This window comes from Bombus bifarius, unplaced genomic scaffold, assembly GCF_011952205.1.
Source record: "Bombus bifarius isolate JDL3187 unplaced genomic scaffold, Bbif_JDL3187 scf7180000009243, whole genome shotgun sequence".
Lineage (NCBI taxonomy): Eukaryota > Metazoa > Arthropoda > Insecta > Hymenoptera > Apidae > Bombus > Bombus bifarius.
Genome location: NW_022884989.1, coordinates 1,326,792 through 1,353,355, shown reverse-complemented (window position 1 = coordinate 1,353,355; position 26,564 = coordinate 1,326,792). Strand labels below are relative to the sequence as shown.

Genomic DNA, 26,564 nt, shown 5'->3' with positions numbered 1-26,564 from the left:
TACAAAGGGGCCGAGAGTCGTGGCCCCTGCTCCGTGTGGCTATGTGCGCGCGTAGAGATACTTAGCAGTCGCTCTACCTGGCTAGAGGAGTAAAGTAGAGAAACCGAGTGATCCACGAAGGAAGAAGGACGAAGACGTTGGAGGAGGTGAAAGAAGAAGGAAGGTGAGTGCCGTGGTAAGGTAAGGCGAGGCGAGGCAAGTCGAGGGGTAAGGGAAGGGTACGAGGGACGAGGAGAGGCTAGGAGTTGTCTTCTGGTCGGTCGAGAGGGGTGGCGAGAGAGGCGAGGAAGTCTGACGGCAGCGAAGGAGAAGGTGGAGAGGCACTCTACGGTGGTGGCGACTCCGGTGCCGACGGTGGTAGTGGCGGTACCGAGCAACGTGTGCCGGTGGTGGTGGTAGAAGGTGGAAAGGGAGAGGCCTGAAGGTGCAGGAGAGGCGAGGAGAGGCTCCTGCCCAGCGTGGACCTGTGCGTCGTTGCATGGCCGACCTGGAGACTCGCTCTCCGCAAGGTGAGACGCGCGGACCGAAGAGGAGGCCTCGAAAGATCGGCTGGAATTCTCGTGAAAGCCGCCTCTTCCTTTCTCGTGTTGTTTAGCGCGTGCGCTCTTTCTCTCGGTGTGTAGTATCGTGGAACCGCGAGTGATCCGTGAAACAATCGTGTGTCGTCGTGGAAATCTTTGTTGTTCGGTTGTCGTTGCTCTCGTAGAGCATCTTCGTCCGCGGGATATCATCGTGGGTGGATACGATCACGGACGACTATCCAGGCAGTGAAGAACTAACGCGTGGTCGTCTCGAGGCGAACGGACACGTTGACACAAGGGGAGGCTCGAGAACTCTCGGGGTATTGTTGTCAGTGGAAACAGGTTGGCCGAAACGGTGACGATAAACTTTCGGATTTTATGTGGACGAAGGAACGACGAAGGAATTCGTTTCTCCGGTGTGTCCGCTCTCGGCAACTCGAGAACAACGGTCGAGAGAACGAGTTCGTGGAAGGAAGCGATGCCAGAACGACGCAGAATGCGCCGTCAACGTGTTTGACAGTGATAACGCGTGCGCGCGTGCACCTCTTATCAGCTGCGTAAATTCGATCTCGCGTGTCACCTCGTCAGTTGATCTCATGGACGCGCCTGTCTGGAGACGTCTGCTGTGTTCTTTCACGCATGTCGACCGTTTCGTGTGACGTTGCGTGCGTTGATCGTTGTTGGAGCACTTCTGACCAACTCGATTTCGATATCAGATCGCACGTCCGCCACGTACTATCCGCTCAAGAGGTTTGTTTCCTTGGCCACACATGGGATCACGTGGACGACGTTAGTTTTTCCTCCATATCGAAGCCTCGTTTACGTGAAAGTGCAATACGAGTTTGCGGAACGAATATCGACAATGTTCTGTATGTTTCTGCCGGTGCACGCGGCTGAGGAAAACTTCGGGGACACGAGTTACTTGTTTTGAAAGTGAACGTTAGTTCCCTTGAAGTTTCGAACGTGCAACGTTTCGAATGCCTTGTCTTGGATATTTCGTCGGTCGAATGATCACTGCCAGATAGACGGTGAGTGACTTTATACATGGACACGCGTTATGTATCAGGTGTTGGGAGGGAAACCTTCGAGCTGTGTACAACGATCATACGAAACGAAGTTCCATCGTACGAAATAACTTTATCGAATCGGTGTTCTTTTTTCTTTTTTTTCTTTCTTTTTTTTTTATCATTTCGATGCAATCCCTCCTGTTCGGTTGTTTCTTACAACGTTCCCGTTACAATCGTAGGGACTACGAGTAGTCTAACGATCGTAGACTTCGGTTCGTAGCTCCATCGCACGTTCACGCGGCAACGGCGAAAGTTTCTAGAGAAACGTCTCGTCCACAGTCGAGAGACGGTCTCTCTCCGGTCTGGTAGATCGACACGCCTTAACTTTTCTTACGTACATTCTTCCCTCGTGCAACACACAGGCCTGGAGTGTATCCTCGGCGACATCGGTCGAAACGCGGCCTTTTGCGAGCCGACACCGAAAACGCGCAGCGACAACGAGACGCGCGTGTTTCCTGTAAAAAGCACGGCATACCGACGTTGCTTTTCAGCCAAAAGATTTATAAAGGACCGAGCCGGTGGCACCATCGCCATCGTGTTTCTTCCTCGAAATCGCGCGAGCCTAGACTTTCACGTACGAGTCGCGGCGCACGTTCGTCCCATAAATTCTGGCCGTGAACGTAAACAGATCCCCGCGAAACCATTTGTAGCTTGTCGCGGATCACTACGTGACCAGATATATAGGTTTTTACTCGGGCCGTGTCGACCGATCGCTCTTGATCATTTTGACACCGTGGTCAGGAAAAAGCACGATCCCTCGCGCGATCGACCACGATCGAATCCCTGAAGCTGGGGCTTCACCGTTCCCCTCATCTGAATTAGCGCTCGATCGACTTTACTCCGATTTCGCATCGCGGTCGTTCTGCAATCCGATCACCTTGTCAGGGGTGTATCGGGCTTAGGAACGACGAATTCGATACAGAGCCCAGTGTTTGAATAAATATGTTTGGCCACGGGCTTCTTCGACTTGTCATATCCTCCTTCGCGTATTTTCCATATCTAACCGTTTGTTCCATTTCGTTCGTGGATTTTCTATTTGCACAGATCTCTCGAAACCTTCCTTACAAATTCAATTTCTCTTTTCGCTATCAACGTACGCGCTACGTGCCGATCCAACGTTTCGACGAACGTTTCCTCGTTCCCCTCGATATGCCGCGTTCCAATTGCTTCACATAGTTGTTGCGCACGTATATACTAACCGACCGATCGTTGGTAAGAAACTCCGTGTCGATATCCAGGCCCACGAGCACGCGGATTGCACAAGCCTGGAATTTCTTCTTCGCGGTCTCGCCGGGATCTCTGCCGCCTAATGTTTGCTGGATCGTTAGTAACATCGAGAGACTTGAACGCCAGGGTAAGAAGCCGTCGGCTTGCGTTGGCGGCAAAACGCCCGTTTGAAAAACATCGACTGCCGAGCATGTGACATCTGCCACTGCACCGGACCATTAGGTGGCTTACCTTTTCAAACTTCTCGAGCCACGGGGAAATCATGGACCCGTCCACCCTTTTTCCCCACCGCCTGTTTCCCACTGGAGTTACCCTGTGACATCTGCTTGTGTCGTCTCTGCATGGAATTTCTTCGGTTAACACACGTTGTTGGTTAATATATGACGCTAGACTATCGATCAGACTAATTATCGATTAGACCGCAAATAATTTCTGTATTTAGGGTTCCATCTTCTTTCTCCTCGCTTCATTTCTCTACGAGCGCTTGTAAAACTATGACTTTGTGTAAATATCCGCAGTCTAGTTGTCACGTAGACAACGTAATGCTTGCTTTATCGTAATGAAACGAAACATACGAAGCTCGTGATAACAGTGATTCGATCTTTCCTGAGCCTCTGCTAATCTATTAACGACGTTTTAATAATATTATTTAAAAAATGGCAATGCCCTATAAAGCTTTTCATCTTTTAGTAAGTACAAGGTAATAGGGATTCGATAGCGATAAATTATACGCAGCTCAATAACGTCGATAGAGTTTGTTTCTCGGAAAGACAAATGTATTCCACCTCATTTGAAAATCATAAAATAGGGCCGGGATGATTTCCATGTTTCATCCGGGTACAAATTTATTCCTGCGTAGACAAAGTGAAGAAAAGCAGCCGTATAATTTGTTGAAATGCACTAAACGAAGCCGCATTAGGTTGCCGGTGTGCGAACGTTCGTCACGATAACGAATGCCTTCGACTCTTCTCCGCATCACTCGACGACGGATACCACGTTTGGGATGTCGCTTTATGGTTATGCGTACATATGGATGCGTCCACTCGGTCGAGTATGATGTAGGATGCGTTCAGTGTTCTCGTGAAGCAGCGTATTGAAAGAAAAAAAAAAAAAAGAAAAAAGGATATATATATCCTACTTCCTCTAAGGACGCGCCTACTCTTGAAACAGAGGAACTATAATCCGTTCGCGTTGTAGGTTCTCCAACCAAAGATAAGACAGAAAGAAAACAATAAAAAAGAAAACCTGACGAGGAATGACATTAGAATGTCATCCATATAATTAGAATAAAATTAAACGCATCGCTGAAAATGCAGTAGACTTCTATGTTTTGAGGTAATTTATGGAAAAATCCTGTATCGATGGAGCGTGGTGTGTGTTTTTGTAGATGCTGAAGAAACTCGGAATACCGATGACGTGAACGTGCAAGACGGCCTACACGAAATTCCCTTGCTTTTTCTTCGTCCTGAAAGCACGTTTCCCTACTTGCAGCCGAGAGGAGAACCGATTGTTAGAGTAATCGATGCAACGTGCATTGTTAGCGGCGGTTCCGCGCGCCACGGCCAGCCATTATTTTCAACGGAAAGACAAGACTCGTGTCGGTGATAAATACGTTGCGCAACATTTTTGCCTCTTTTCCGCTTACTTCGATTCCTTGATATCGCGTAATTTGTCACATCGACCAGTTCGTGCTGGATGTGGACGGAGTAACCAGCACGGTACGTCGCTGCGACGTAGGCGCGATAGTGTTTACGTTATCGCGACCAATCTATCTCAAATATTTCTACGCTTTACCTTTTGCTCGCGAGCTAAGTAATCATTCGATAAATATTATCGTAATTACGACGCTCGCATAATTTTACGTATCGTAAATCGATAATGATCGTTTTATCAGTTTAACGCTTCGTCGGTTATCATAATTTTATCAGTTTAATAACAAAATCTATCTCCAAATGCGAAGAAGTATGTACAATTTTTGTTAATTTTCTAACTTTTATGTATGACTTGATTTCTAAAAGAAAGTGTTCGCGAGTCTTCCAAGCACGAGTACCTATTTTTCTTCTGAACGTTCTGTAAAAAATGTCGTTACATGGCTTTCAACTCGAGACCTTTTTCTGTACCCATGAAAGCGATCGTTTCTGCGTGAAAAAGACTTGTGCCAAGTGACCGAGAGTTTACGGTTTTCCCGGACATAACGTGCAAGAGTCGAGAGCAGGGCGCGTAGCTTTTGGAGCATCTATGGGACACTTCAAAGCCCGTGCAAGGTCCTTGAGACCCATCTTAGTTAGAGGATATTGACGCCGGATCCCTAGGGGTTACCTCATCTTCTTTGTTATAGCCTGGATGAAAAGAATATACAGGTATACACGCACACAGACGTACTAGACTATTACTTCGAAAAAAAGTTTGTCTCTCTGGTCATAAAAAATGTTAATTTCTCCAGAAGAATTCGATATTTCGTTTCTCGACGATCATCGTTTCCTTTTACCCGTTGATGTGTCTTAAACGCAGCGATTATTAATCGATAATCATCCATAATTACTACTCTTTTTAATGAAATCGATATAATAGAATTCCATTAAATATATTTTGTTTTTTGGCCTCGTAAAGAAGAAAGAAACGTTTTCATATAGAGAGATGGTAGAAAAAACATTTCAGAGATTGTACGGTGTAAACGTTTAATATCTTGTTATACACGTAATTTAGATAAGACACGGAATTTATAGAGCATCGATGACCTCGTTAATGACGGCAACACAAAGATCTGTCGCTCGTTAAAAGTCCAAGACGTCACGTTTTACTGTTATTCTTTGCTCAATCCGCAGAGTTATTAAGACCAATAAAGCATCGGAAACCTTGCATAGAAACGCAAATCGACGAACCTATCGATTTGTTTACTCGACGACGAGAAAACCTGCAATTTGTGCAATTTTTTATCGTCAAATAGAATAAATCTTTGTTTACAATACATTGTTCGTTGCGATTACAAAACCAACCAACTACGACAATCATCACTCGTCCTAATAACTGTTTGATAGCGTAATTATAGCAATTTCGCGGTGTCGAAGACGGATTGTCGTTGACAAGAAAGAGAGACAAGCCAATTGTCAGCGACCTTTTTCTTATGTAAGTAAGAAACTACGAATGCGCGTTTAAAGAGAAGTTTCTATAATATTTCCATAATTAATCAAAATTACTTGGAAACAGAATTACGATACAATATAATTGGCAACAATTCGATACGCTGCGAGATAAATACTGTTACGAGTATTCGATAACCACAATGTAGAACGTCGGAATCAACATCAGAAAATTAAGAAGACGATCGATCTTCATCGACGATTCAGGATGTTGAATAATCGATGAACGACCAAGCGGTTAAAGTATTATCTACGTAAACGTCGAATAAATACAACTTTATATTCTGTGCAACTATATAACATATAGTATAGTGAATAGATATCTATATAAATAACGTAGAATCACGTTAGAAACCTAACTCCGATCCCGTAAAAATTTCTACGGAAAACTAAGAGGGACAATGATGCAAACAAATCGAACAGCACGCAAATCTCTAATTAAATAACAAACGAGCTTGCATATTGCTCGAAAATCGCGAGTCGAATCATAGCCCCTTAAATTTCACAATTGACTTACTTTCACGGCGACCACGTATCGCGGCAAACTCGCGACTGTTCGTGATCGGTTTTTGTGTTTCTCGCACGAACACTCGAGACGCGCGGGGAGAACATACGAAAGATCGCGTTTAACTGGCTCGCAAATCGCTCACCGAGTCGAATAATCGTCCGTACGTCTATAATAGTCGATAGGTGGCTGGTTGCACATCTCGGGAGATGCTGGAAGGTCCAGAGTCGAGGGAAAGGCGAGAGTGACGTCACCGGCAGGAATGAGGTTAAACCGATGCTAAAGTCACGCTCGAATGGTAGCTATAGCGTGGACCATGGTGCAGGATGCACGCGAGATGCATGGTCCTGCGAGAAGTGTACGCAGCGTCCCGGGACTCGAGGTTTCCCGCGAGTCGACCGAGCCGCGAAGAGAGGATCATAGATCCGTGATTGCATCACAGATATGTTGGACGTTGCGCCGTTCTTCGCAAGTACCTCGATCCTCTGCCAAGATTCGAGATAATCGAGCCTCAACCGTTTCTCCGTGTTTCTTCTTTGATTTCGACTGTGATATTAGCGAGATGCGATTACGATTCTCGCGATTTCTGGCTGATCGCATGAATCACGTTTGATCGTGCTAGAAAGGATTACTTTATGTACACATGTGGCTCACGATCGTACTTGAACGGCTTACCATGGAAAACTGTTACGTATACATCGTATGTGTCGTATAAAGCATATTGAAATTTCATTAATACCGTAATGGAACGTTATCGTCGTGATTGTATTGGTAATATTAAAAAAAGAACAATCTGAAAGTGTATACGTATAGAAGTTACAAGATATTTACTGCAGACATATTTCTAATAAAAAGTTAGTATACAGGATGAATAGGCGTTTTAAGTGTACAAGCGTTAAAATAGTCCTTGCGAACATTGACGTTTACAATTAATATAATAGATAATTGACCGTTCAAGTACTTTTGCTAGCTATGCGAATACTTTTGTAGCTTCTATGTAAATTTTCATATTTCTTTCAAACTTTAGCAATATAAGTGCGTGAGTTAAAATTGATTCAATCTTCGATGCTCGAGGTATTCACCGAATAAATGATATTTTCGTTTCATGCGAAATTTAGAAACGCGCTTATGCTCGTGAGATATCTTGTTCGATATTGGGAGACGTATGATGCAGTATCGAAAAGATAAAGGGAATTTTATTAGTTAGCATTCGCACCTGGTAAAACTCACGAACCGCTGTTGGACAACGCTCTTATCTCTTATCACGGACTCGTATACTCGTAACGCTCGTTCGTACACGAAGCTTTACTTCTGCTGTCAACATCTAAATGTTAATCTTCAACGCGAGTCTTGCACAAACACGCAACTTGCAACGAAACGAACGTTCAAAGGGTACCAGAGATCGTTTCAACTGAAATGTTTGTAAATCTGTCGGACATTATACGATCAACGCGTCTGATATTCTTAATGTAATTAAGACTCAAACATAATCAACGATCAGTAGAATCATTGGCTTCGTTTCAACTCATATTCCATTTATGACAAGAAATTTCAAGAATTTGCTCGATATTTTCCCCCTTACTATTTTTCTTCTATTTAAATCGTACGATTTTGCGCAATTCCTCCGTAACATTCAACAATTCTATGGAGTACGTCCGATTTGTGTAAAAAGCTTTTATACTCATCTCTGTTATATTGGTAAAAAGAAATGACAACCAAAACGTCCAATTCTCCTCTTATTTATCGGCAAAGAGAAATAATTCCAGAACACTCGGATCTACTCTCTTTTGTCAGGAAAAAGAAATAATTCTGTAATTGTACGATGTAGTCGCCGAATGCTCCGAAACCTTTGAACTCTCGACTGCTCTCGCTATTTGCTATGTCACGACACAGGATCCATGGAGAGCTTTGTCTTTAGCCAGAGCACGACTTTGGCTGCATAATATGCGGTCAGCCTCTGGACCAGGCACTGTCGGGTATCTATCTACCAATACAGAGGGATAGCATCGTGTACCGAGCTACATACCAACACGAGTTTCTCAGCCGGGGCTTCTCTATCTACGGAGGATCTCCGGTGGTATGGACGAGCTCGTGCTGACCTCGAGGGCTAAAGATTACAAGGGCTCGCCACGACTAGAATCCAACCTCTGAACGAGATATATAGGAGCTTACACGTAGCTCTCTAATCTCTGTATATCCAAGCTTCGAGAGCACGCGGTTAGGTGGCCAAGTCCAGTTGCAGAAGAATCTTATGATCGCGTATTTTTCCGTTGATGCGGCTCCATCAGAGCGCGGAACTAAGCGAAAGGAGATATTATCTCGCGATGCTTAGCATGCCTTTATGCTTATACGCTGCCTCGTTCGGTCTCGATGCTATTGGTTTCTATTTCTTGCTTTCGCAATTTTCCGAGGCTTAATTGAGTTTAGAAAGAATTTTGAATTTAGAAAGGATAAGAAGTTTAAAAGACCTTGAATGGTAAGATTTTTAATCGATGATATTCACACGCGTTGCATCTGCGTTAACGCAACGTTTCATTTGTAACGTTTTATGGACAATTAGATTCTATAGAATTCGTGTTACGACTGTACAAAGATATGCCAAGAATTTGTTCCATATATTCTATTCGGTTTGGTATTAACGATTCGTCTGAAAAATATTCCAGCGGAGAAATTGAAAATCTATGCTCTACCATAAAAATACATAAAACACCATCTATAAGAATATTCAAAAGTAACTGTTGTTTCCGAGCCTTACCACAAACGTACTTTCCCTTCGAATATTCATCCACGTTATTTCCCAACCGGACCTTTCCCAGAATACCTTCAACCTTGCCCGAACCCGAGCCACTTTTTCTCCTCGGGCGGCACGCGATTTCGTGCGTACAATTACACATGCTACGTACTTACGTTTAGAGGCGATCGAACCGTTCCATTCTCGATGGCATGCCTCGATCGAGAAAATCGTTTCTCCTTTTGTTTTTGCAAAGCACGCGGCAGCGTAGCTCGCGTTGCTTACGTGGGTCGGTCGAAATGAAAGGAACGAAACCGATGGCCGATGGGTAGGTAGAGATATACGTACTGTATCCAGCTAGAAGTACGAACCGCTCATTGGCTGGTAATTACGTCGATTATACTCGGTTTTTATGATTGCGTCGCGAGCTCACGGTTCTACGTGCCGCGCTCACTTACGCAAAAGAGCGGTCGTGCACGAAAGGAAAGCAGTACGAAATACATCGACTCTCGATCATCCGATAATTGATCTTGCGTGTCGCGGTTGTCCGCGTGAAACGTGCATATGGTAGTGAACGGTTGAAACTGTTATTAGACGATTACGTGATACGAGTTTGCGGATCTAAACACCGAGCTAATCGTTGCCATCGATATCGCCCTTTCGGACACCCACGTGCTGTGTCGCCTTATCGCTGGCAGTTTGTTATTACTGGATGAAGTCGGTACGCGCAAATCGTTTAGCGCTGTCGGGGTATTAAACAGGAAAGATGTAGGATAGCTCGATCAAGTACATAATTTGCGTTGTACTTGGCCAATTAGTACTTGTACTTCAACTACGTTACGTTAGGTTTGTTCTTTATTTTGTTTATCGATCTCAGTTTATCGCGTTGATTAGGATATAATATATTCACTGTTTGTATGATATACTGCGTCAATTTTTTACTCCTTTGAACGTTGAATATGCTAATAAGCATCGATCCAATGGATTTTAAATATCAAGTAGATTTAACATTTCGACGTGTAATTTATTTACGAGCCTTTTTACATTTCGCTCACATACCGATCATACGTATTAGAGCACCGTAATAAATATGACGCGAATGAAATAACAGATTTGTAGTAAAATAACTAGAAAATAAAAACAGTCGCGCGTTCATTGCTATTAAATATCTTATGATCAGCAGTGTATATATACGCGCTCCTTTTTGCGCTGAATATTTTCAATTTTCCCTACATATAAATAACGTCAAACATCGATATCATCGGTAACATCAAGAAACAAGCTGGAGTTAAAACTTAAAGCGTCAATTTGTATCAAACACAACCAACCACTAAATATATTCAATTTCCCCATCGCAATCATAAACAACGCAACTACCACGATTCAGATACGTATAAAAGAGTGATGCGAAAGATCATTAGCGTCAATCGTCAAACTTAGCATTCCAGAGACTGAAGTCGTTCGCTAAACGAGCGTGCACAGCCGGGCGAAGGCACGAACCTCGTGAAAATTACATCATAACTTGGATTTTTCCGGCTTTGGTCGCGAAACGAACGGCTCATTTCACCACGTGTCGCATACCCGTGGTTAGTATTCACGGTGCCGGCGTCCTATTAACGCAAATACGTCCCTGCGAAACCAGTTTGCGTCCCGACGGTGTAAAACCCGACGATTGATTGGTGCAGGACCGCGAAACAGTCGCTTACATTGGCACGCGCTGCCCGGAGAACCGGAGTGGACTCCTTAGGAACACGGTATCCGTCTTGCAGCCGAGACACCAACTCGACAAACGAGTATTCGAACATCTACACGCATACTCGCACCAGTACGTTCGCCACTTTTTCATTTTCTTCCTCTTTATTTTCCTATTCGCACGGGGTTGCCTGTGTGTTTCAAAGTGAAGAGCCATCCTTTACCATCGCGAGCATACAGTTCCACTTACGATCAATTAGCAGAAAGAGAAAAGAGCATGGAGTGATTTGTTGGAATTTCATTGTTAACGTTATAGTGGTAAGCGTTCGCTTCCACGAAGACAATATGTTCGAACGTATGCTGGAAAATACAGGATTTTACGGGCACGGTTTCGAGAAGCGATCGCTTCTGATACGCCGTTTGCATTAATCAGGGGTAGACGCAGCGTTGTTTGGAATAGTAAGGAGGAAATATTTATAGAAAATTACTTCGAACGACATTGAGATAGATGGTGGGATGTCAAGTTACTGTTTGATATTCAGTATCTATTTTTACTTTCTTACAAAACGGACATTTGTTCAAATTATTAATAGAAAAAAGTACATGGTGTATAGACGAATGACGTAAGTTTATATTCTTACTATCAGTATCTTGAAATATCAGATATTAAAGCGTTATTTCAAGATACTTTCCAATATCTCAATTTTAGATCGATCAATTAAATAACGAATTGGGTAACTGATTCTTATGCCGCTCTATAAACGTGTAATCTATGCGAGATATGACATCAAGAGATTAAAAAACAACTGCCTCATATCTCCCTATTATGCATACCACTTTAGAAACACACCACAATCACAGAGCAGAATTTCGACCGACATACAATTAGCAAATCACCGGTCGCACCGAAAGCTCGCCGACGAATGGGTAGGTTCGGTCGCGCATAGGCGACTTGTGCGACGCGACAGAAGGCGCGTGAGTCGTACACGCGGCCTGTTCACCGTCTACACGGTGTCCACATATGGCCGCTTAGCCGTACCGTTCCCTCGCATCGTCTCTTCTCCTTCGCCTCTAGAGTCCTTGACGCCCACCCTGTGTGTACAGTTCTTCGCCGCGGGTATCTCAGGACGTCCGAGACGACGTCCTGCTTCCCAGACACTGGCAAGCCCTGCGAACCTCCATTGTACGAGGAAACACTCGCGGCGCCTTGCATAATTGACCGGTGTCCCCAATGGACGCTTTTCATCTTTCCAAGTGGCCCCAGACGCTGTCTCCGAGCTATTGTTCAGTTCGTTCTTCTAGACACGTCGTCGTTCATCGATGAGATCGAAGGTCACTGGTTTCGGTTAGGTTTGCAGCGACCATTGTGTAAAGTTCATAATTGAAAAGAAGACGAGTAGAGGTATATCACATTGATCGGCCGTAATAGATCACTAGCGATGGAATAGGTTCGAAACTGTGTCTCTAAAAATTGAGGTTCTCTAAAACCAAACTCATCAACGCCAATTTTTGTAGATTTCTCAATTTCGTTACCTACGTAGTATAATTAATATTCAATTTTCAAGAGACGAACAATATACTTAAGTTTTCACTTTAAAAATGTTATTTATAATGTTATTTTTTCTTAAATATCAGTTTATGGAGTTGATCGATGAACGCTTCAATTATAAATGTGTATGGTGCATTAAGCATAGGACAAAAGTTGAGGGTGAATAAGGAATCAGAATGTTGTAATTCGGTGTTACAACTGAACGTTATAACCTGGTGCTATGATTCAATATCACGACCTGGTATTATATGGCCTGTTTATAACAGCACCATTGCGTATAATAACGTCACTGTTTGAACTCTCGCCTTCGGTTTCATTTCATTCTCATAGACAAAAGCGTTCTAATTCTTCACTGCGAATTCAAATTTCCATTTCTCCTTCCAATTATGTAAATTAGCGTGCCCGATGATACTCGTCTCAAAAACAAAGACACCTCGATATTACTTTCACGCTCTCTCTCTTTCTCTCACGCTCAAACGTACCGAAAACAATTCCTCGTCGCAGCAGGGCTAAAAAATCCGGTGGACCGAGACTTCAGGTAATCAAGGGTTCCTGATGAAGACGACAGACGACGCGACGCAGAATCAAGTCGTCTTCCTTAATTACCCGAGGCCCATCGTGCCGGTAGGCGCGAAGTTCGATCGATTCCGGGGAACCGCGCGGAATTTGCCGGTTTCTCGAAAGCTGGCGCGCGAGATCTTTCGTAGCCGAAGAGGCAACAGTTGATTTCTTGCCGATCTCGTGGCCGGTGGACGCGCGTCGATCCTATCCTGACTCTCCTCGTCTTTCTGTCTCCCTTTTACTCGTTCACGGTCGGTATGTTAATGTCATTCTCCCGAATCCCTACGGCCTCGATTCGAGGTACTAGCCCGGCCAGGTTTTTCGTGTCGGGAACGATGTCGCTTCTAATTGACGAGTGGCGGACGTAGACGCGGTCCGGGGAACGAACAACAAGGATTCGTCCGTGTACCTGGTGACATGTGTCCGAGGTGTTCGTAACGACGTTCATCCGTGTCTTATTATACGCTGGACACCCCGATATTTTCGGCGGATCGCGGCAAATGCTGGTTTAGCCGAGTCGAGGGAACGAAATACGGAGGAAAAAGTGGCGACGAGTTGCCGACCTCTGTCGCGATATTTCAGCGGGGTAAAAGAAGTCGCCATCGCGAGCTCCTACCGCCGTTGCGGTGTCTGACGTGCCACGAATGTGTTGAGATTTGTTGCGCGAAGAGAGGACTGGATTTATCAAATGCTGCAGCACACAGTGTTTTGTCGATGAGAGAGTAGCGCGGAAGGTATTGGAAACGAATGATAAATCGTATCTTGTCGGGAGGATAATTTTGTCATCTTTTACCCTGTCGTAGTGTAATACAGTTACGAAAGATTCAAAATTACGAAGAATTATTGACAAGATCCGTTACATTTCGAATGGCAAATAAAAAAGATGCGTGTATTGATGCTTGTAATTATTTGAACGACACTGGTAGTACATTTTTTGAATAATTGAAGTTCAAGACACATATCGCTTTTAGCCAATAACCCAACCTTTAAACAACAATTTCTGAGGGATTAAAGTTAAATAATCTTTAAAGTTACGTTTGTTGATAATATTAAACACGACTTAATACTACCATATTTATCGTTCAGCGATATATAAGTATGCATTTCGCATTCCACTCCTATATTCAAGCAGTGATAAAGCGTGTCTACATGTCCAGATATCAGGCACCTTTTATCAATATTTAATTTTCCATATTAACATCTTCGAAAGAATATATTTGCAGGTTTATATTATTTTCACCTGTACGTAGATTTTAGGAACAAATTACGACCCAGCCGTTAAATAAGAAGAATCAAATTATCAAACGCTAGAAAAAGAACAATATCTATTAATTGATCATTGTTACCAAACGAAACGAATACCAGTTTCCAAGCCATTACTAAAATCTACTTTAAACACTGACCTACATCCATAGATCTACGTTTGATCTCGCAAGAAGGTGCAATCGATCGTGTTTAACCACTTACACCGTAGCGACCGAAATTTGCAATTACACACGCTCGGCATAAATCTCGACCGAAACGATATAAATTCCAGCAGCCGATCCATTAAACCGCTAAAACCGGCGAAATCGCAGCAGGCAGCAACGACTTCATTGGAGTGGAATCGCGGGGAGGAGATACGAGGCTCGTCACCTTGATCCCCCGAACAAAGAGGCCTGTCTTTCCTGCTTGCTCGATACTCGCGGAGAGAGAAGCCCCGCTAATGACTCGAAAGAGACGCGGTTGAAAACGACAGACAAGTATACCTTTCAAGGCGCTGGCCACGTGGGCGAATCCTGCCGTTTACGGATCCGAAGGATCCTAGCTACGTCTGTTCTAATAAGCTCTCGTCGAGTGTACAACTCGCGAGAGGCTCACGACCGTTCTACGCGTGGGAGAAAGAGAAAAACCGGTGGGAAAAAGGGAAAGAGAGTCGAACAAGACAAGGATGGACAGAAGGAAACGACAGAAGAAGAAAGGAAAACGATTAGAGGTAAGACTGCAAAAAGAAGAGAAGGAAAAGGGGAGTTGGAAACGCGAGGAGTACTCGAATCGTGACGTTGCACGGCAAGTAGGTGTTAGGCCAAGTGGGTGTCGCTCCTCTGGAGAACGCGCATCGAGGAGAGTACGCTGCAACGGTGACATCATCGGTCACGCAGTCAGCTGACTCGACTTAGATGGAGCGAAAGAGCGGAGAAAAGTGCGCTGCATAATTATCGTTGTCCGCGTAACTATTATCGTCTGTATTCGTACAGACACGGCCTCAATAGTCGAACGGATGTCGACCTTAACGCAATCGAACAGCTTCGATGCATTCCCCTCCCTCGGTGGCCAGTAGCGGACGTGTTTTTTCACCGATCGGAAGTGCGTTGGTGGATAGGAACGTAAGGTGGACTGACGCAACGATTGGGATCTTTCGACGGAGGACAGTTACCTGTGACAAAATTTAAAGAACTACGACTAACTTTTTGTGGGATTAAATATACATCTTCGCAGCCTGTTGAACATTACGAAAGCAAGTTTTTATTTTGTTATATACAGAATTAGTATTTACGAATATATACTCATGAACAAATTACTTGAAGTCAAGAAATTAATAAGAGTGAATATTCGTGTTCACGTGTGCTCTTCATATGGCAAAATTCATGCCTCTAATAATAATTCTTGGATTTTACCTTTTAGTATTTTTTTAAAAAGTTCCAACGAATCGAATGTATGCGAAGTAAATATTACGTCATTTGTGGTACTTTTAACGTAAACAACGCGCGTCAACTTGTGCGTACAGTTATGCGACTGGTTTTAGTATGCCAAGTATGCTGTATCAGCGTGCAGATTTTCCGACCGAAGTAGTATTCTACGCTGGTTGAGGTTAAAGAGAAATTGCAGGAAGTTCAGGTTTCTTCATCGGAGACACTCACCCGTGGGTTATAAATGAAAATACACGACCTTCGCTACTACTCGTGATTACAAATTAGTTTTGCACTACACAGAAATATTTAATTTCCCTTAAGGAAAATATTTCCCAAGGCAAGTTCTCCTCACAAAATTACGATTTCTCCAAATCCAATTACAATCTTAGTTATGTTCACTGACGACTTTCAAAGTACATATAAAATCAAGTATACATATATTTCTTGGTCGCGCTTTCTGTTGTTTGAGCAAACGAGTCAGTAAACCGGCAGAGTGGTTCACCATTCTCCCAACGATCCTCTAACTTGCGAAACTTTCTCTACTCTCTCTTCAAGGTACTGGGAAGTGCACACATATATAATGCATAGCTATTACGTGGAAAAATCTGATTATCGAATATAACCTGTATACTGTATAGCAGTGCCCAAACAATTCTACAGGTACTCACCCTACTAGGGTAATTTGATCTAACCTCGAAATTTGCTCCTTGGCCTTGAATCGCTACAAGTAGCTCCACCAGCTTTACTGCGTCAGTTAATACTAAACACTGCGCTATGCTACGATCGTATTTCACCTTCCAAGCTGTGTATAGTGCGAGGCACGCCTCGCGGGTTTGCCTCGCATTGTCTGTACATAGCTGGAGCTGCAAGGCATTTTTGATCTCGTCAAAAAACTGACAATCGTTGACTCATCCCGAGGCAGCCTCTCGTGTCTGCCCTGTACCGTCTGTACATAGCTTTAGAGTCACAAAGCGAACCAACACGGCGTAGTCGCAACTAGTATATTTTGACTTAATTAAAGAATTTACTTGAATATCCTACGTAAATATCATAAATCAAAGTTGACAAAAATTCAATCATCCGACACGATATTTTAATATTCCGTTTTAAAGATAGCGTTAAACCAACGTTAAGCCGTCATATTTACCCATTGAAAAAGATCACATGACAAGGGTTAAATCTCTTAAATTCGTCCAATCATAAACCTGACGAAGTCACCTAAATTAAAATCACCTAGCACGATAGTCCAATGCCCCGCTTCGGAATTGCCGTTAAATCAATAAACGACTAATCTTACTCGAAAAGATACAGAAGACTAGGGGGTTAATATCCGCAACTCTCAAGTCACTTGCAACTGTGAATCGCGAAGCGGGCCAAGTGGCCCTCGAGTTCTCAGTTTAGCCGACGAAGGCACGGGCAAGCGTTGTCGCAAGAAAGCCGACCGGGTACGGAGAATACGGGGCCGATAGTAAATTCAAGTGAGACATTGTCGTTCGATCCCTCTCCGTCGGTATCGAACAGGGTGGTCCGGCGGTGGAGCGACGCTCGTCGTTCCGTCGCATTCCCATTGCCCGTATAACGAGCTCTCAGGGCGCGCGTATCCAGCTGCCCTTCCTCTCCGCCAGTCCACCGTTGCTCCTGGGTGTTCTACGCGTCAGGCGAATTGTATCTTCGCGGGGAGTGATCCCTAACCTGAATAAATTGCATTTCATTGCCCGCTGCATCGCCATTTGCCGGCTACTCGACGGACGATTCTTGATGATCTAATCAGGGGACCAAGAGACACTCACGTCTGCGAGTGCTCTGGACATTTCTTTTTCCTCCCCTTCGCCACCATCGTCAGTTCGCTGGTATGCCGCGTTCCATTCATCTCTTTCTCTCTGTCTCATCCAATTCCGTGGATTTCTGACGCGTTGCGTTACCGGCGAATCGGGCAGCGTTTCTTTCCGAGGTATCTCGATGTTTTTCGAGATTGTTCGGTTAATTGGCGGACGATGCGCGGTTCGCTGAAATTGAGCTGGACCTGGTTGAAGGATTGGGTCAGGTGTGTGTGCTCGGGTAATGCTCCGTTTATCGAGAATTATAGTGTGCGAGACAGGGGAAAAGAATCTTTCAAAGTATTTGGACATTCTTGTACGAGTTTTTACTGTTCGTACCTATGGAGTTCTTTTCTTTTCTTTTCTTTTTTTCGTATGTTGCCAGTGGTGAAAGGAAAGAATTTGAAAGCAATTTACGTGATGTAATTTTTCATCGTCTCTTCCTTCCATAGTAATTAGCCGAGATTAGATCCACTCAATTAATACTGGTTAATAACACTGGTATAGTAAGATAGCTAAGGTGATGAAATATCGTTTCTGATATGATGAAATTTTCTCTTCGAAAATAATACTGCGAATAGATCAAACTTCACATCCTGATTAATCTACTATTTGTTCAAACACATCTAAATAATTCACGATCGTACAAACGAAGTATATCAAAGTCTATTTTACAGTCGTTCGTTCAGTTGGAAAAGTCGAGCACCACTAGCCACTAGCACTAGACCAGATATTAGACGCCATCGATACGCCGTTAATGACTCATTTAAAGCGACGAACGCAGTGAATAACAATTAGAAATATCGTATCAAGGTTTTCCATGTTGCGAAACGAGGGATCGAAGTCGATGCTCGGTTCTCACGCCACTACCGCGAATCCCGGACCGATCTGCCTTGAACGGCGAGCGCTAATGAAGCAACTCGAGGCTAGAATCAACGAGAGAAGCGTTCGCGGCACACGAAATCTGCATACGACGCGAATCAACCAGATATTTCACTTTAACGCTCCATAAGAGCAACTACGAGAGTCTAAAAGTGGCAGTAACTTTCGATACGCGTGCTCGCATTTTTTTTCTTTTATTTCTTCCTTTTTTTTTTTTTTTTTTTATTGTTGCGAATGATACGAGGTAGAACGAATGGATAGGGGTTATATATACTGCGTGAAGACTCACATTATCGTTTTTTCGTGGTCTTAATTCGTTCTGGCATAGACATTCCACTGGAGGAATTCTTTTCTAGGAGAAAGTAGGTAATTAGCTGCCATCGCTTGTAGTTTGATCGAAGACGTATGAAAGTTTCTGTCTTTCAAATTAGATATCAGAAAGGAAGTACGGTAGAACATGGATTTTCAGAATATCGATTAATGGAACGATTAATTAATGGAATATTGATTAACAGAGGAGATGATTTCTTTCCAGAAAGATCGGCGGATCAAGATACAAAAATGAAAGAAATTCTTACATTTTTATTTAAAAGATGTTGTTCTTGTCTAATAATATTATTCAAATAGCGTGTCATGATCAGATTAGATGATAAAGGTTCTACCGTAGGTAGCTTCGGTGGTTTTCTTTGTTAAAATATAGCCCCGAAGATAAATCCATTTAGCATGAAATTTTGATCTTTAAAACTCAATTTAGCTCCATAATGTCAGATAGCAACAGGCCGAGTGTATATTTATGACGCGTTGCTCATTATGCGTGACGTCAAGTGTATCCAAGTGTGTAATTTGTTCATATTGAACATTTGAAAAAATAGTCTCAAAAAAGAAAAATGGAATTGTAACTTCTAGTTAATTTCCACTCTTTGATCAAATGAAAAGGTTGATCGATCTTTAGATGGATCACGGTTGATTGGGCGTAATCAGGCACCGTTTTTAACGCTAGTAATTGGCAATTTTCTCTTCGATTATGCTATCAACTCTTCTCGTTTTCTCCTCGATCCTTTTCTGTCGATTCATCATTGTGAAAAATACCAACATTTCTAGTGTTAAACTGTACTGTATAGCAAGAGGAAGCGATAACTTAAAATAAAGCGTTAGGTAGTGTTACTAATCGAGATCGATTTATTCTTTTATTGCATCTTTAAATTCCCCATCAATACATAAAAATTCAGTCTAGATATAATCATTCTGCTTTACAAAGAGTAAGAATTAATTCTGAGTCGACATCGTACAGTCCTAAACGAAGATCCAAGTCCTTGAAACTCTCGATACGTGTCAAATTACTTGTTACGATCGAAAGTTGCAAACTTGGAACACACGGATTTTACGACCTTGCTGTATCACTTTCACCCTACCAAAGATCCAAACAAATTATCAATCTAGATGAAATATTCCGTAATGAAATACAAGAGAAAGAACGTCGAGGAGAAATGCCGTCGATGTTTCAACATCGACAGGACATCAATCTGTTTTGGAACGATACGACTGATAAATAGACGTCCGCGCGTTATTAATCGACAGTCACGCGTGCTACGAGTAGAAAGAAAGGACGAAAAAGAACGGAAGAGGAGGAATTTCGATTCTCATTACAGATACGGGATCTCCGAACGGGACGATTGGAACTTTAATGGAGGTTTCATTATATTTCGTCGTAGAAGAACGCGTGTAAACGCACGGTGAACGTGGAAAAAGAATCGTCGAATGGGAGCGAGTAGGGGAGAGAAGGATGGTGGAGAAAGAACCGGAGTAAAAACAAGTGGTGATTGATACCATCGCGAACACTGTGAGGCGAGAATCGATCATAATTATTGCCCCCATTAACCCCTCGAGATGATCGATATAGTTTACCAAGCCGATCGATGCTTTCAAACCGGTCTCTCGTGTATGTTCAAGTTAATTGTCTTGTATTATTTATATTATCATGGACGTTCTAATTGTTATCTCCCTTTCGTTTCATTACAGAATATATTTCTCTATAAGAGGATTGTTTACAGACATAATAAAGAAGTTATGCATTAAACTGTTGTATAAAAAATATTGAAATGAGAACACTGCACTTTTTTCTAGAATAAATGAAAAAGTACTTTGCGCATACTTGCAAGTCAAGGATAACTGCAAACTAAAAGTTTAAAAAGTTAAAGGAACCAGAAATCTTGGATCTTCCATTCCCTATCTTCCCTCTTGATATGAAAGAGCTTATCCGATTCGATCTTCGCGAAGCGTCGCTGCATCCTCCACATAGATCTTATTCAACCATCGCTTCCCGTCGTTTCTTCGCGTTTATTCACGTCCATCCCTCGATACCATCCTTGAAACACAAAAAAACCTCCGCGGAACACGAGAATTTCTCACGCGACTTTCCCCATGTAAAGTCCTCTTCTATCAGTTGTTCCCCTGGTAAGCAGCCGACACGAAGCAACAGCTAGAACCTTGCCGTTTCAGTATTCTGCTGTCCGTTGCTGTCGGCAGAATCACGCGGCATCAGGCCGTGAAAAGCGCAGACTGGCAGCGCGACTGCTGGTGACGCGACAATAGTCGATTCGTTACTTCGCACTCGCCAACCTCCAGCAAAGACACGCCGGGCATCGTGGAGTCCCCGGACCAAGTCGGAAACACGCGATCCGCGATGCCAGCCCATGCTCGCTCCATTTGTCTCCGTAGAAGCGACCGCGCCGCCGCGGTGAAACGGTTCTACGTGTCAGACAAACCAACCGTGGAAAAATGCTTAACCATTCCTGGACTACGATCCGGGAACTTTGTTCCAAGCATCGCCGACCCTTGTAAGGGTTTTTGTGGGATTCTGAATGATCGAGCCAGATATCGGAAAAGGAGAGTCGTGGTTTAATTGAGTGGGATAGAAGAAAGAGATTCGACTTTGAGATGTTGTGTGATTTTAGATTCTTTAGATTCAATTTCATTAAAAAATAGTTCTCGCTAAGAATTGTTCGATTAATAATTGAACCGTATAGAAGTTAAATCGATCAGCTTCATTCTTTATAATCTCAATGAAGACGAGGAGGATTTTAGATTTTCAGACGTTGTGTGACTTATAATAACCATAAGTAACAATTTTATCGAACTGAACTTTTAATATTTATTTATATTTATTCGTGGAATCTGCCATCTGATTTTTATGTACGTAGTGATAAAATATTCCAATTCAATTCAGCTTTCAAATTTCATTATACATAGCAGTAAGAAATAATTGTTAAAATCCGTCTACTTGGATTATACACAATGAAATTGAAATATAAATATATATTACAAATGCAAGTTAAATGTAAATTTTAAAGAATCCATCACGACTTATCAAACAGTGGACTAACAGTCTTCATCTAAACGATGACAATCCATGAAAAAGGAAATTTTTCAATATCTTGTCTGCAACCACTCGACTTCAACATCGAAGAATATATATACGGTAATCTGGCTAATTTACGCATTCCAGAATATCAAAATAATCTTATTGCAAACATTTCCACTGGTCTAAACAAAAAATCCGATCGAATCTCATTTCTCAAAGATCTTCGAATCAATTTAGATACAACCTACACGACTTATCGGATTTTCCCTACTTCGCCAAGTAAAAGGAGCAACGAGGAAAGCTGGAGCACGTTAGTGAAGCGGCTTTTACAGCTACGACTACCGGGCGTAAAGCGTTTCGAAAAAGTGTCTATTGGCGGCGAAGCTTGTTAGAAGTTTGCGGTGGGTAGACGCCGCAAGACGTATAAACAGGTCGAGACAACCAGAACATGGCGGTCTCGAGGATTCACAAAGCAATTACCCCATTACCCCGTAGTGAACAGGGCGAATTACGCTAATATATCGACGACACGTTACCAGCAGACTCCCTTTTCTCCAATGAACGAGAATATCGAGGGAGGACCACATTCTTGCTGGTTGCTATAAAGTAATCGATTTACCGCCGAGCGACGTATCAATGCTCGCTCAATTAGCGCGTTGAATTGACTTGTCGAAGGGTGTTCGCCTTATTCCTCGAGTTTCTTTCGATTGGTCGATGCGTGGAGATTCGACGTGATAGCTATGGCGATGCTTAGGGGTTGAACTGGCTGGTGGCAAATGAGAAATTGAAATAGTTTTGTTATCTGCTTTTTTGAAACCATAGTAATCGATGGTAAATAGCGTACACTACTGTTCACAAGGATCTGATGACCTTAAAGGATTTATGGTAATAATATGTGTATTTTATCAAAATTTAAAAAGAAATTAATGCCAAAGGAAATGAATGCTTTTTATGAAGTCACAAGATTATAAATTAAAATTAGTTATTACGAAATTTAACAATAGTATGCTTCTTTTCGCTACGACGAAATGCAAGATCGTATCGATTAAAGATAAATAAAGTCAAATGAGAACGCAAATAAAGAGAAAGAAACGAACGAATATTTCTGCATGCTGTTGTTCGCAAGTGGAAGTGAATTTTCGTATCGCCTCAACATCCTGTAATAAAATCCTTTCACGGATTAAATTCTTTTTATACTCAATTCTACGTCCGTAGCGTTCCACCAGGAATGCGAGAACATATTTTTTCTCATTCTTCTTTTCTCCTTTTATCGCTTAAATTATCATCCCTGTTCGTCCTCGGTGGCCGAACAATTCCTACGAAAGTCGTCGAGCGCGGGGCACGATCATTAAAGCTCCGTGAATAATCGGTTTCTCGCAAACATCAGCCATTAAATCGTATGCCGTGCGATAACAATTCCACTTTAACGTCAGCGAACTGTCCTCCACCCATGAACAAACCATTAAGAAAGGAACACAAGCGATGCACCCGCCTTGGATTAAGCTCGCTCCACGCGTACAGACGAACCTTAAGGCTCGATGTTTCGATCATTTCGCGACTTAAGCGTATCTCCTGGAACGATATCGTCTTTACGCGAACGAATTGTTCGACAATGGCATTTCTCGGTTCGTAGATAAATATATTCTAAGCGGATTAATCCTGCGAATCGTCACAATTTCGCGACTTTATCGCTGTATCTCTCTACCTTTCTCGTTAACATTTTGCAGTTTAGAATTTTTATACGTAAATTATGTTTTCGTTTTAACAAAGAAAAAATCGTTTCGAGCTTCCAGAAGATATTTATCAAAAAATTGAAACGACAAATCAATAAGAATTTCTTCGTTACTATCTAAAACTCAAGAAACTTGCTGTACTCCCTTTAGTTAAAATGTTCTATCTATCATCTCAAAGCCGGACTTTCATCATTTCTTTTGAGCCATTTATGTTTCTGGTCTTTAATTCGATTTAAAATACAGTCGCTCACGGAAGTATCTGAACATTTAACATACGAAATTTTTATGTATATGTCAAATGACTTATACAAAACATATTGCGTCGAAAATCTGTCAAAGAACACTGCAAAATTGCAAAGAAACAACAAAAACGACATTTCCTCTCTCGCGTCATTTTTTTTACTGCCTGCGTGTAGCTCCGACAGAATCGATCTCCATTTCTCGTTCGATCGGATTAAACAGGGTCTTGAAAGCCACTTTTCGTACCTCGAGGAAGACACACGAAAATCGAGTATGGAGACTCGTTGGAATGCAAAATAACACGAAAAGAGACTCGGAAGATGTCCTCTTGCTTCGAATCGCATGGTCCTCTGCGTATTTCGAGGATGCCAGAGGATTATGGGCAAGCAAGCGTCGCAACGGATCGACGGGAACAACCGTGAACACTCGTGGCCCATCGTGGTCGCAGAAAAATAATTAATCCGCTGCTGCAGAAATGGGAGAGGATTACAGACTAAGGGGGATACAACGAGGCGAGACGAAGAAGCGAGTTAGGGCGCGGAGAAAAGAAGACGGAGAGGAAAGGTCGGATAAATCTCGCCGGTTCGTCGAGCAGGATTATAATATACGATTAATAAGGACCTCGTAAAAAGCACGCGTGATCGATCGGTTGTTCCGAGCTGGTACGCACGGAATATCGTGGAATACAGAGTCGAGGCAGCTTCCAGGCGTTTGTATGTATTGTACGTGCAAATACCGACGAGGTATTTGCCGCACTGCTTTCTCGGTACAAGGCATACTGATCTCGCGGCCCGTTTCTTGCCGATAATTCTTGGAAAGTTGACTGGTAATGCGCCTCGCTGTGAATCTGACTTTTTCTTTTGTCTTTTCTTTTTTCTTTGATTTCTCCGAAAATTTGTCTTCTTCCGTATTAAAAATTGTTGGTTAGTTGGGATGCACAGAGGATATATAGTGGTGATAGCTTTTATAATCTATCGGTCTCGTATGCTGAAATTCGTGTAAAATTTTAATCTCGCGATAGTTACTCCTAACGTAATTCTCTGTTCCTTTGATTTTTATATCCACTCTTTGTGTCTATATATTTCTTTCTTTTTCTTTCTCTATGATCGTCTTAAAAACTATATATATATACATATATCATAGTATTTATACGGTGAATACGTCGATCTGTTAATTATTTTATTCTATGAGATTTCATCGTTTAATTGGTGGCATAGAACCGCTCATACTTCTTCTATAATGTCAACGATTAAAAAATAGAAATTCGTGAAAAAAATGTATCGCTCGATAACGCACACGTATGTAGTAATAAGGAAAATCCCTGAGGATTGTCGAAGGCCGGCTCGATTCTTGTAAATAATTTATCAACGACATATCTGGAGACGTTCTTCGCAGAAACACGATGCGCTACCGGATTCCAAGTAACGTTAGATACAGAAATAAAAATATCAGAAACGTTGATCGGAAGAACCCCGACGAAGCTTCGACGTTTCGCAAGAGGAACGAAAGGTCGATGCGATTGAAAATTGAATAAAACAAAAGCTGCACTGACGAGGTGGCACGGTGCATAATTAAAACAAACAAAGAGTGCTGGGAAGCATAGAATTGGCCGATGGTGGGGCCTTGTCGACCTTGCAGTTCGAACCCTGAATCTCGTGCGGGGATTCTCGCGAAGAAACCGTTGCGCGTGCGGTTTCCTCCTCTGACTAAAATAGTCGCAGGATGACATCGACGCTTGAAACAAGACTGATGCTTTTACGTGAGAGGAATAAATTGATACGTGTGGTAATGTTCACATTTGGAAGGACCTGTTACGGAGTGTGAATAATTCTTTGGTCACCTTTTTATGTGCAGAAAGATAGTTTAGTTGATATTGCGCTTTTAGCAGGGAAACGTAAAAGGAGCGTGTAGGAAGTGAAGAGAAAAAGCTAGGAAATAAAACAGGTTGAAATATTCAGAGAAATTAGAAAATTCAAATACAATTAAAAACAACTAAAAATTGCAGATATCGAAACATTAAAAAATTCAAAGATCGAACAGTTATAAAATTCTATCTAGATTCGCTTCCTCATCTTCTTTCCTTCTGTAATTTTAACGTAAAAAATTAAACATGTAATATAACGCTTAACGTGATCTAAAAAAAAACTTCATTTCTTCCAACGACGCTCCACCAACTCGAATAATTTTTTAAAACGCCGCTTGTCTCGAAGGCGTTTCGAGCACCACGCTTCCTCACGCCCGAAAAGTACAGCGTCAGATGATCAATCTTCCAACCGGTGCGATCCTTTGAATACGAAGGGGGCCTGGAAAGCTTAGCCTTCGAGGCTTTCGCGTTCAAGGTTGAACGGGAAAAGCCAGCGGGGTATCTCTTCCGCCGAGTAGGTGACCGATGGACGAACGGGGAAGAGAAGGAAGGTTGTTCCCGGATATTTATAACAGACTACGAGCAACGCAACGATAAATCAAAAAGCAGGCCCCGGCCAGGGATGAACCAGCTCCTGGTGGGGTCAGATCAGCTTTCGTTACGACGCAAAAGGAGAGAAGAAGGGTCGTAAAGGAAGGATAAAGAAGAAAAAAGAAGAGGATTGAAAACGAGGAGAAGCTGGACCACGGGAGAAGGACGCTCAGGGCCGTGATGAATGCAGGCCGAAAGGAGGCTGACCTCATCTACATTCCTGAATGTACGATGCCGGACTCGGGCTGCTCTTGATAATCAGCGCGCCTTATCGTCTTTCGAGAGCCTCGCTTATTGTTACTCGCCAACCATACGTTTCGCAATCGCGATTCATTCGTGAATGCCGGATGAGAAGCGAATACGTTCATACATGACTCGACTAGCGTGCGTTCGCTATTGTTATTAACCGAG

At 42.7% G+C, this 26,564-nt stretch overlaps 1 protein-coding gene across 4 annotated transcripts in view; it reads left to right on the top strand.

The window, feature by feature from the left end:
* The window catches only part of LOC117214759 (epidermal growth factor receptor), a 170,655-nt gene that overhangs the window by 93,642 nt on the left and 50,449 nt on the right, over positions 1–26,564 (top strand). Inside the window, exon 1 of one of the 4 annotated variants that reach the window (XM_033461071.1) lies at positions 429–1,549. The exons of 2 other annotated variants lie outside the window; for them this stretch is intronic. The gene's annotated coding sequence lies outside the window, so the exon portion shown is untranslated. Of the gene's footprint in view, positions 1–428; positions 1,550–4,493; positions 4,778–26,564 lie in introns of those variants that run through there. One more of the 4 variants, XM_033461072.1, reaches the window with a different exon arrangement.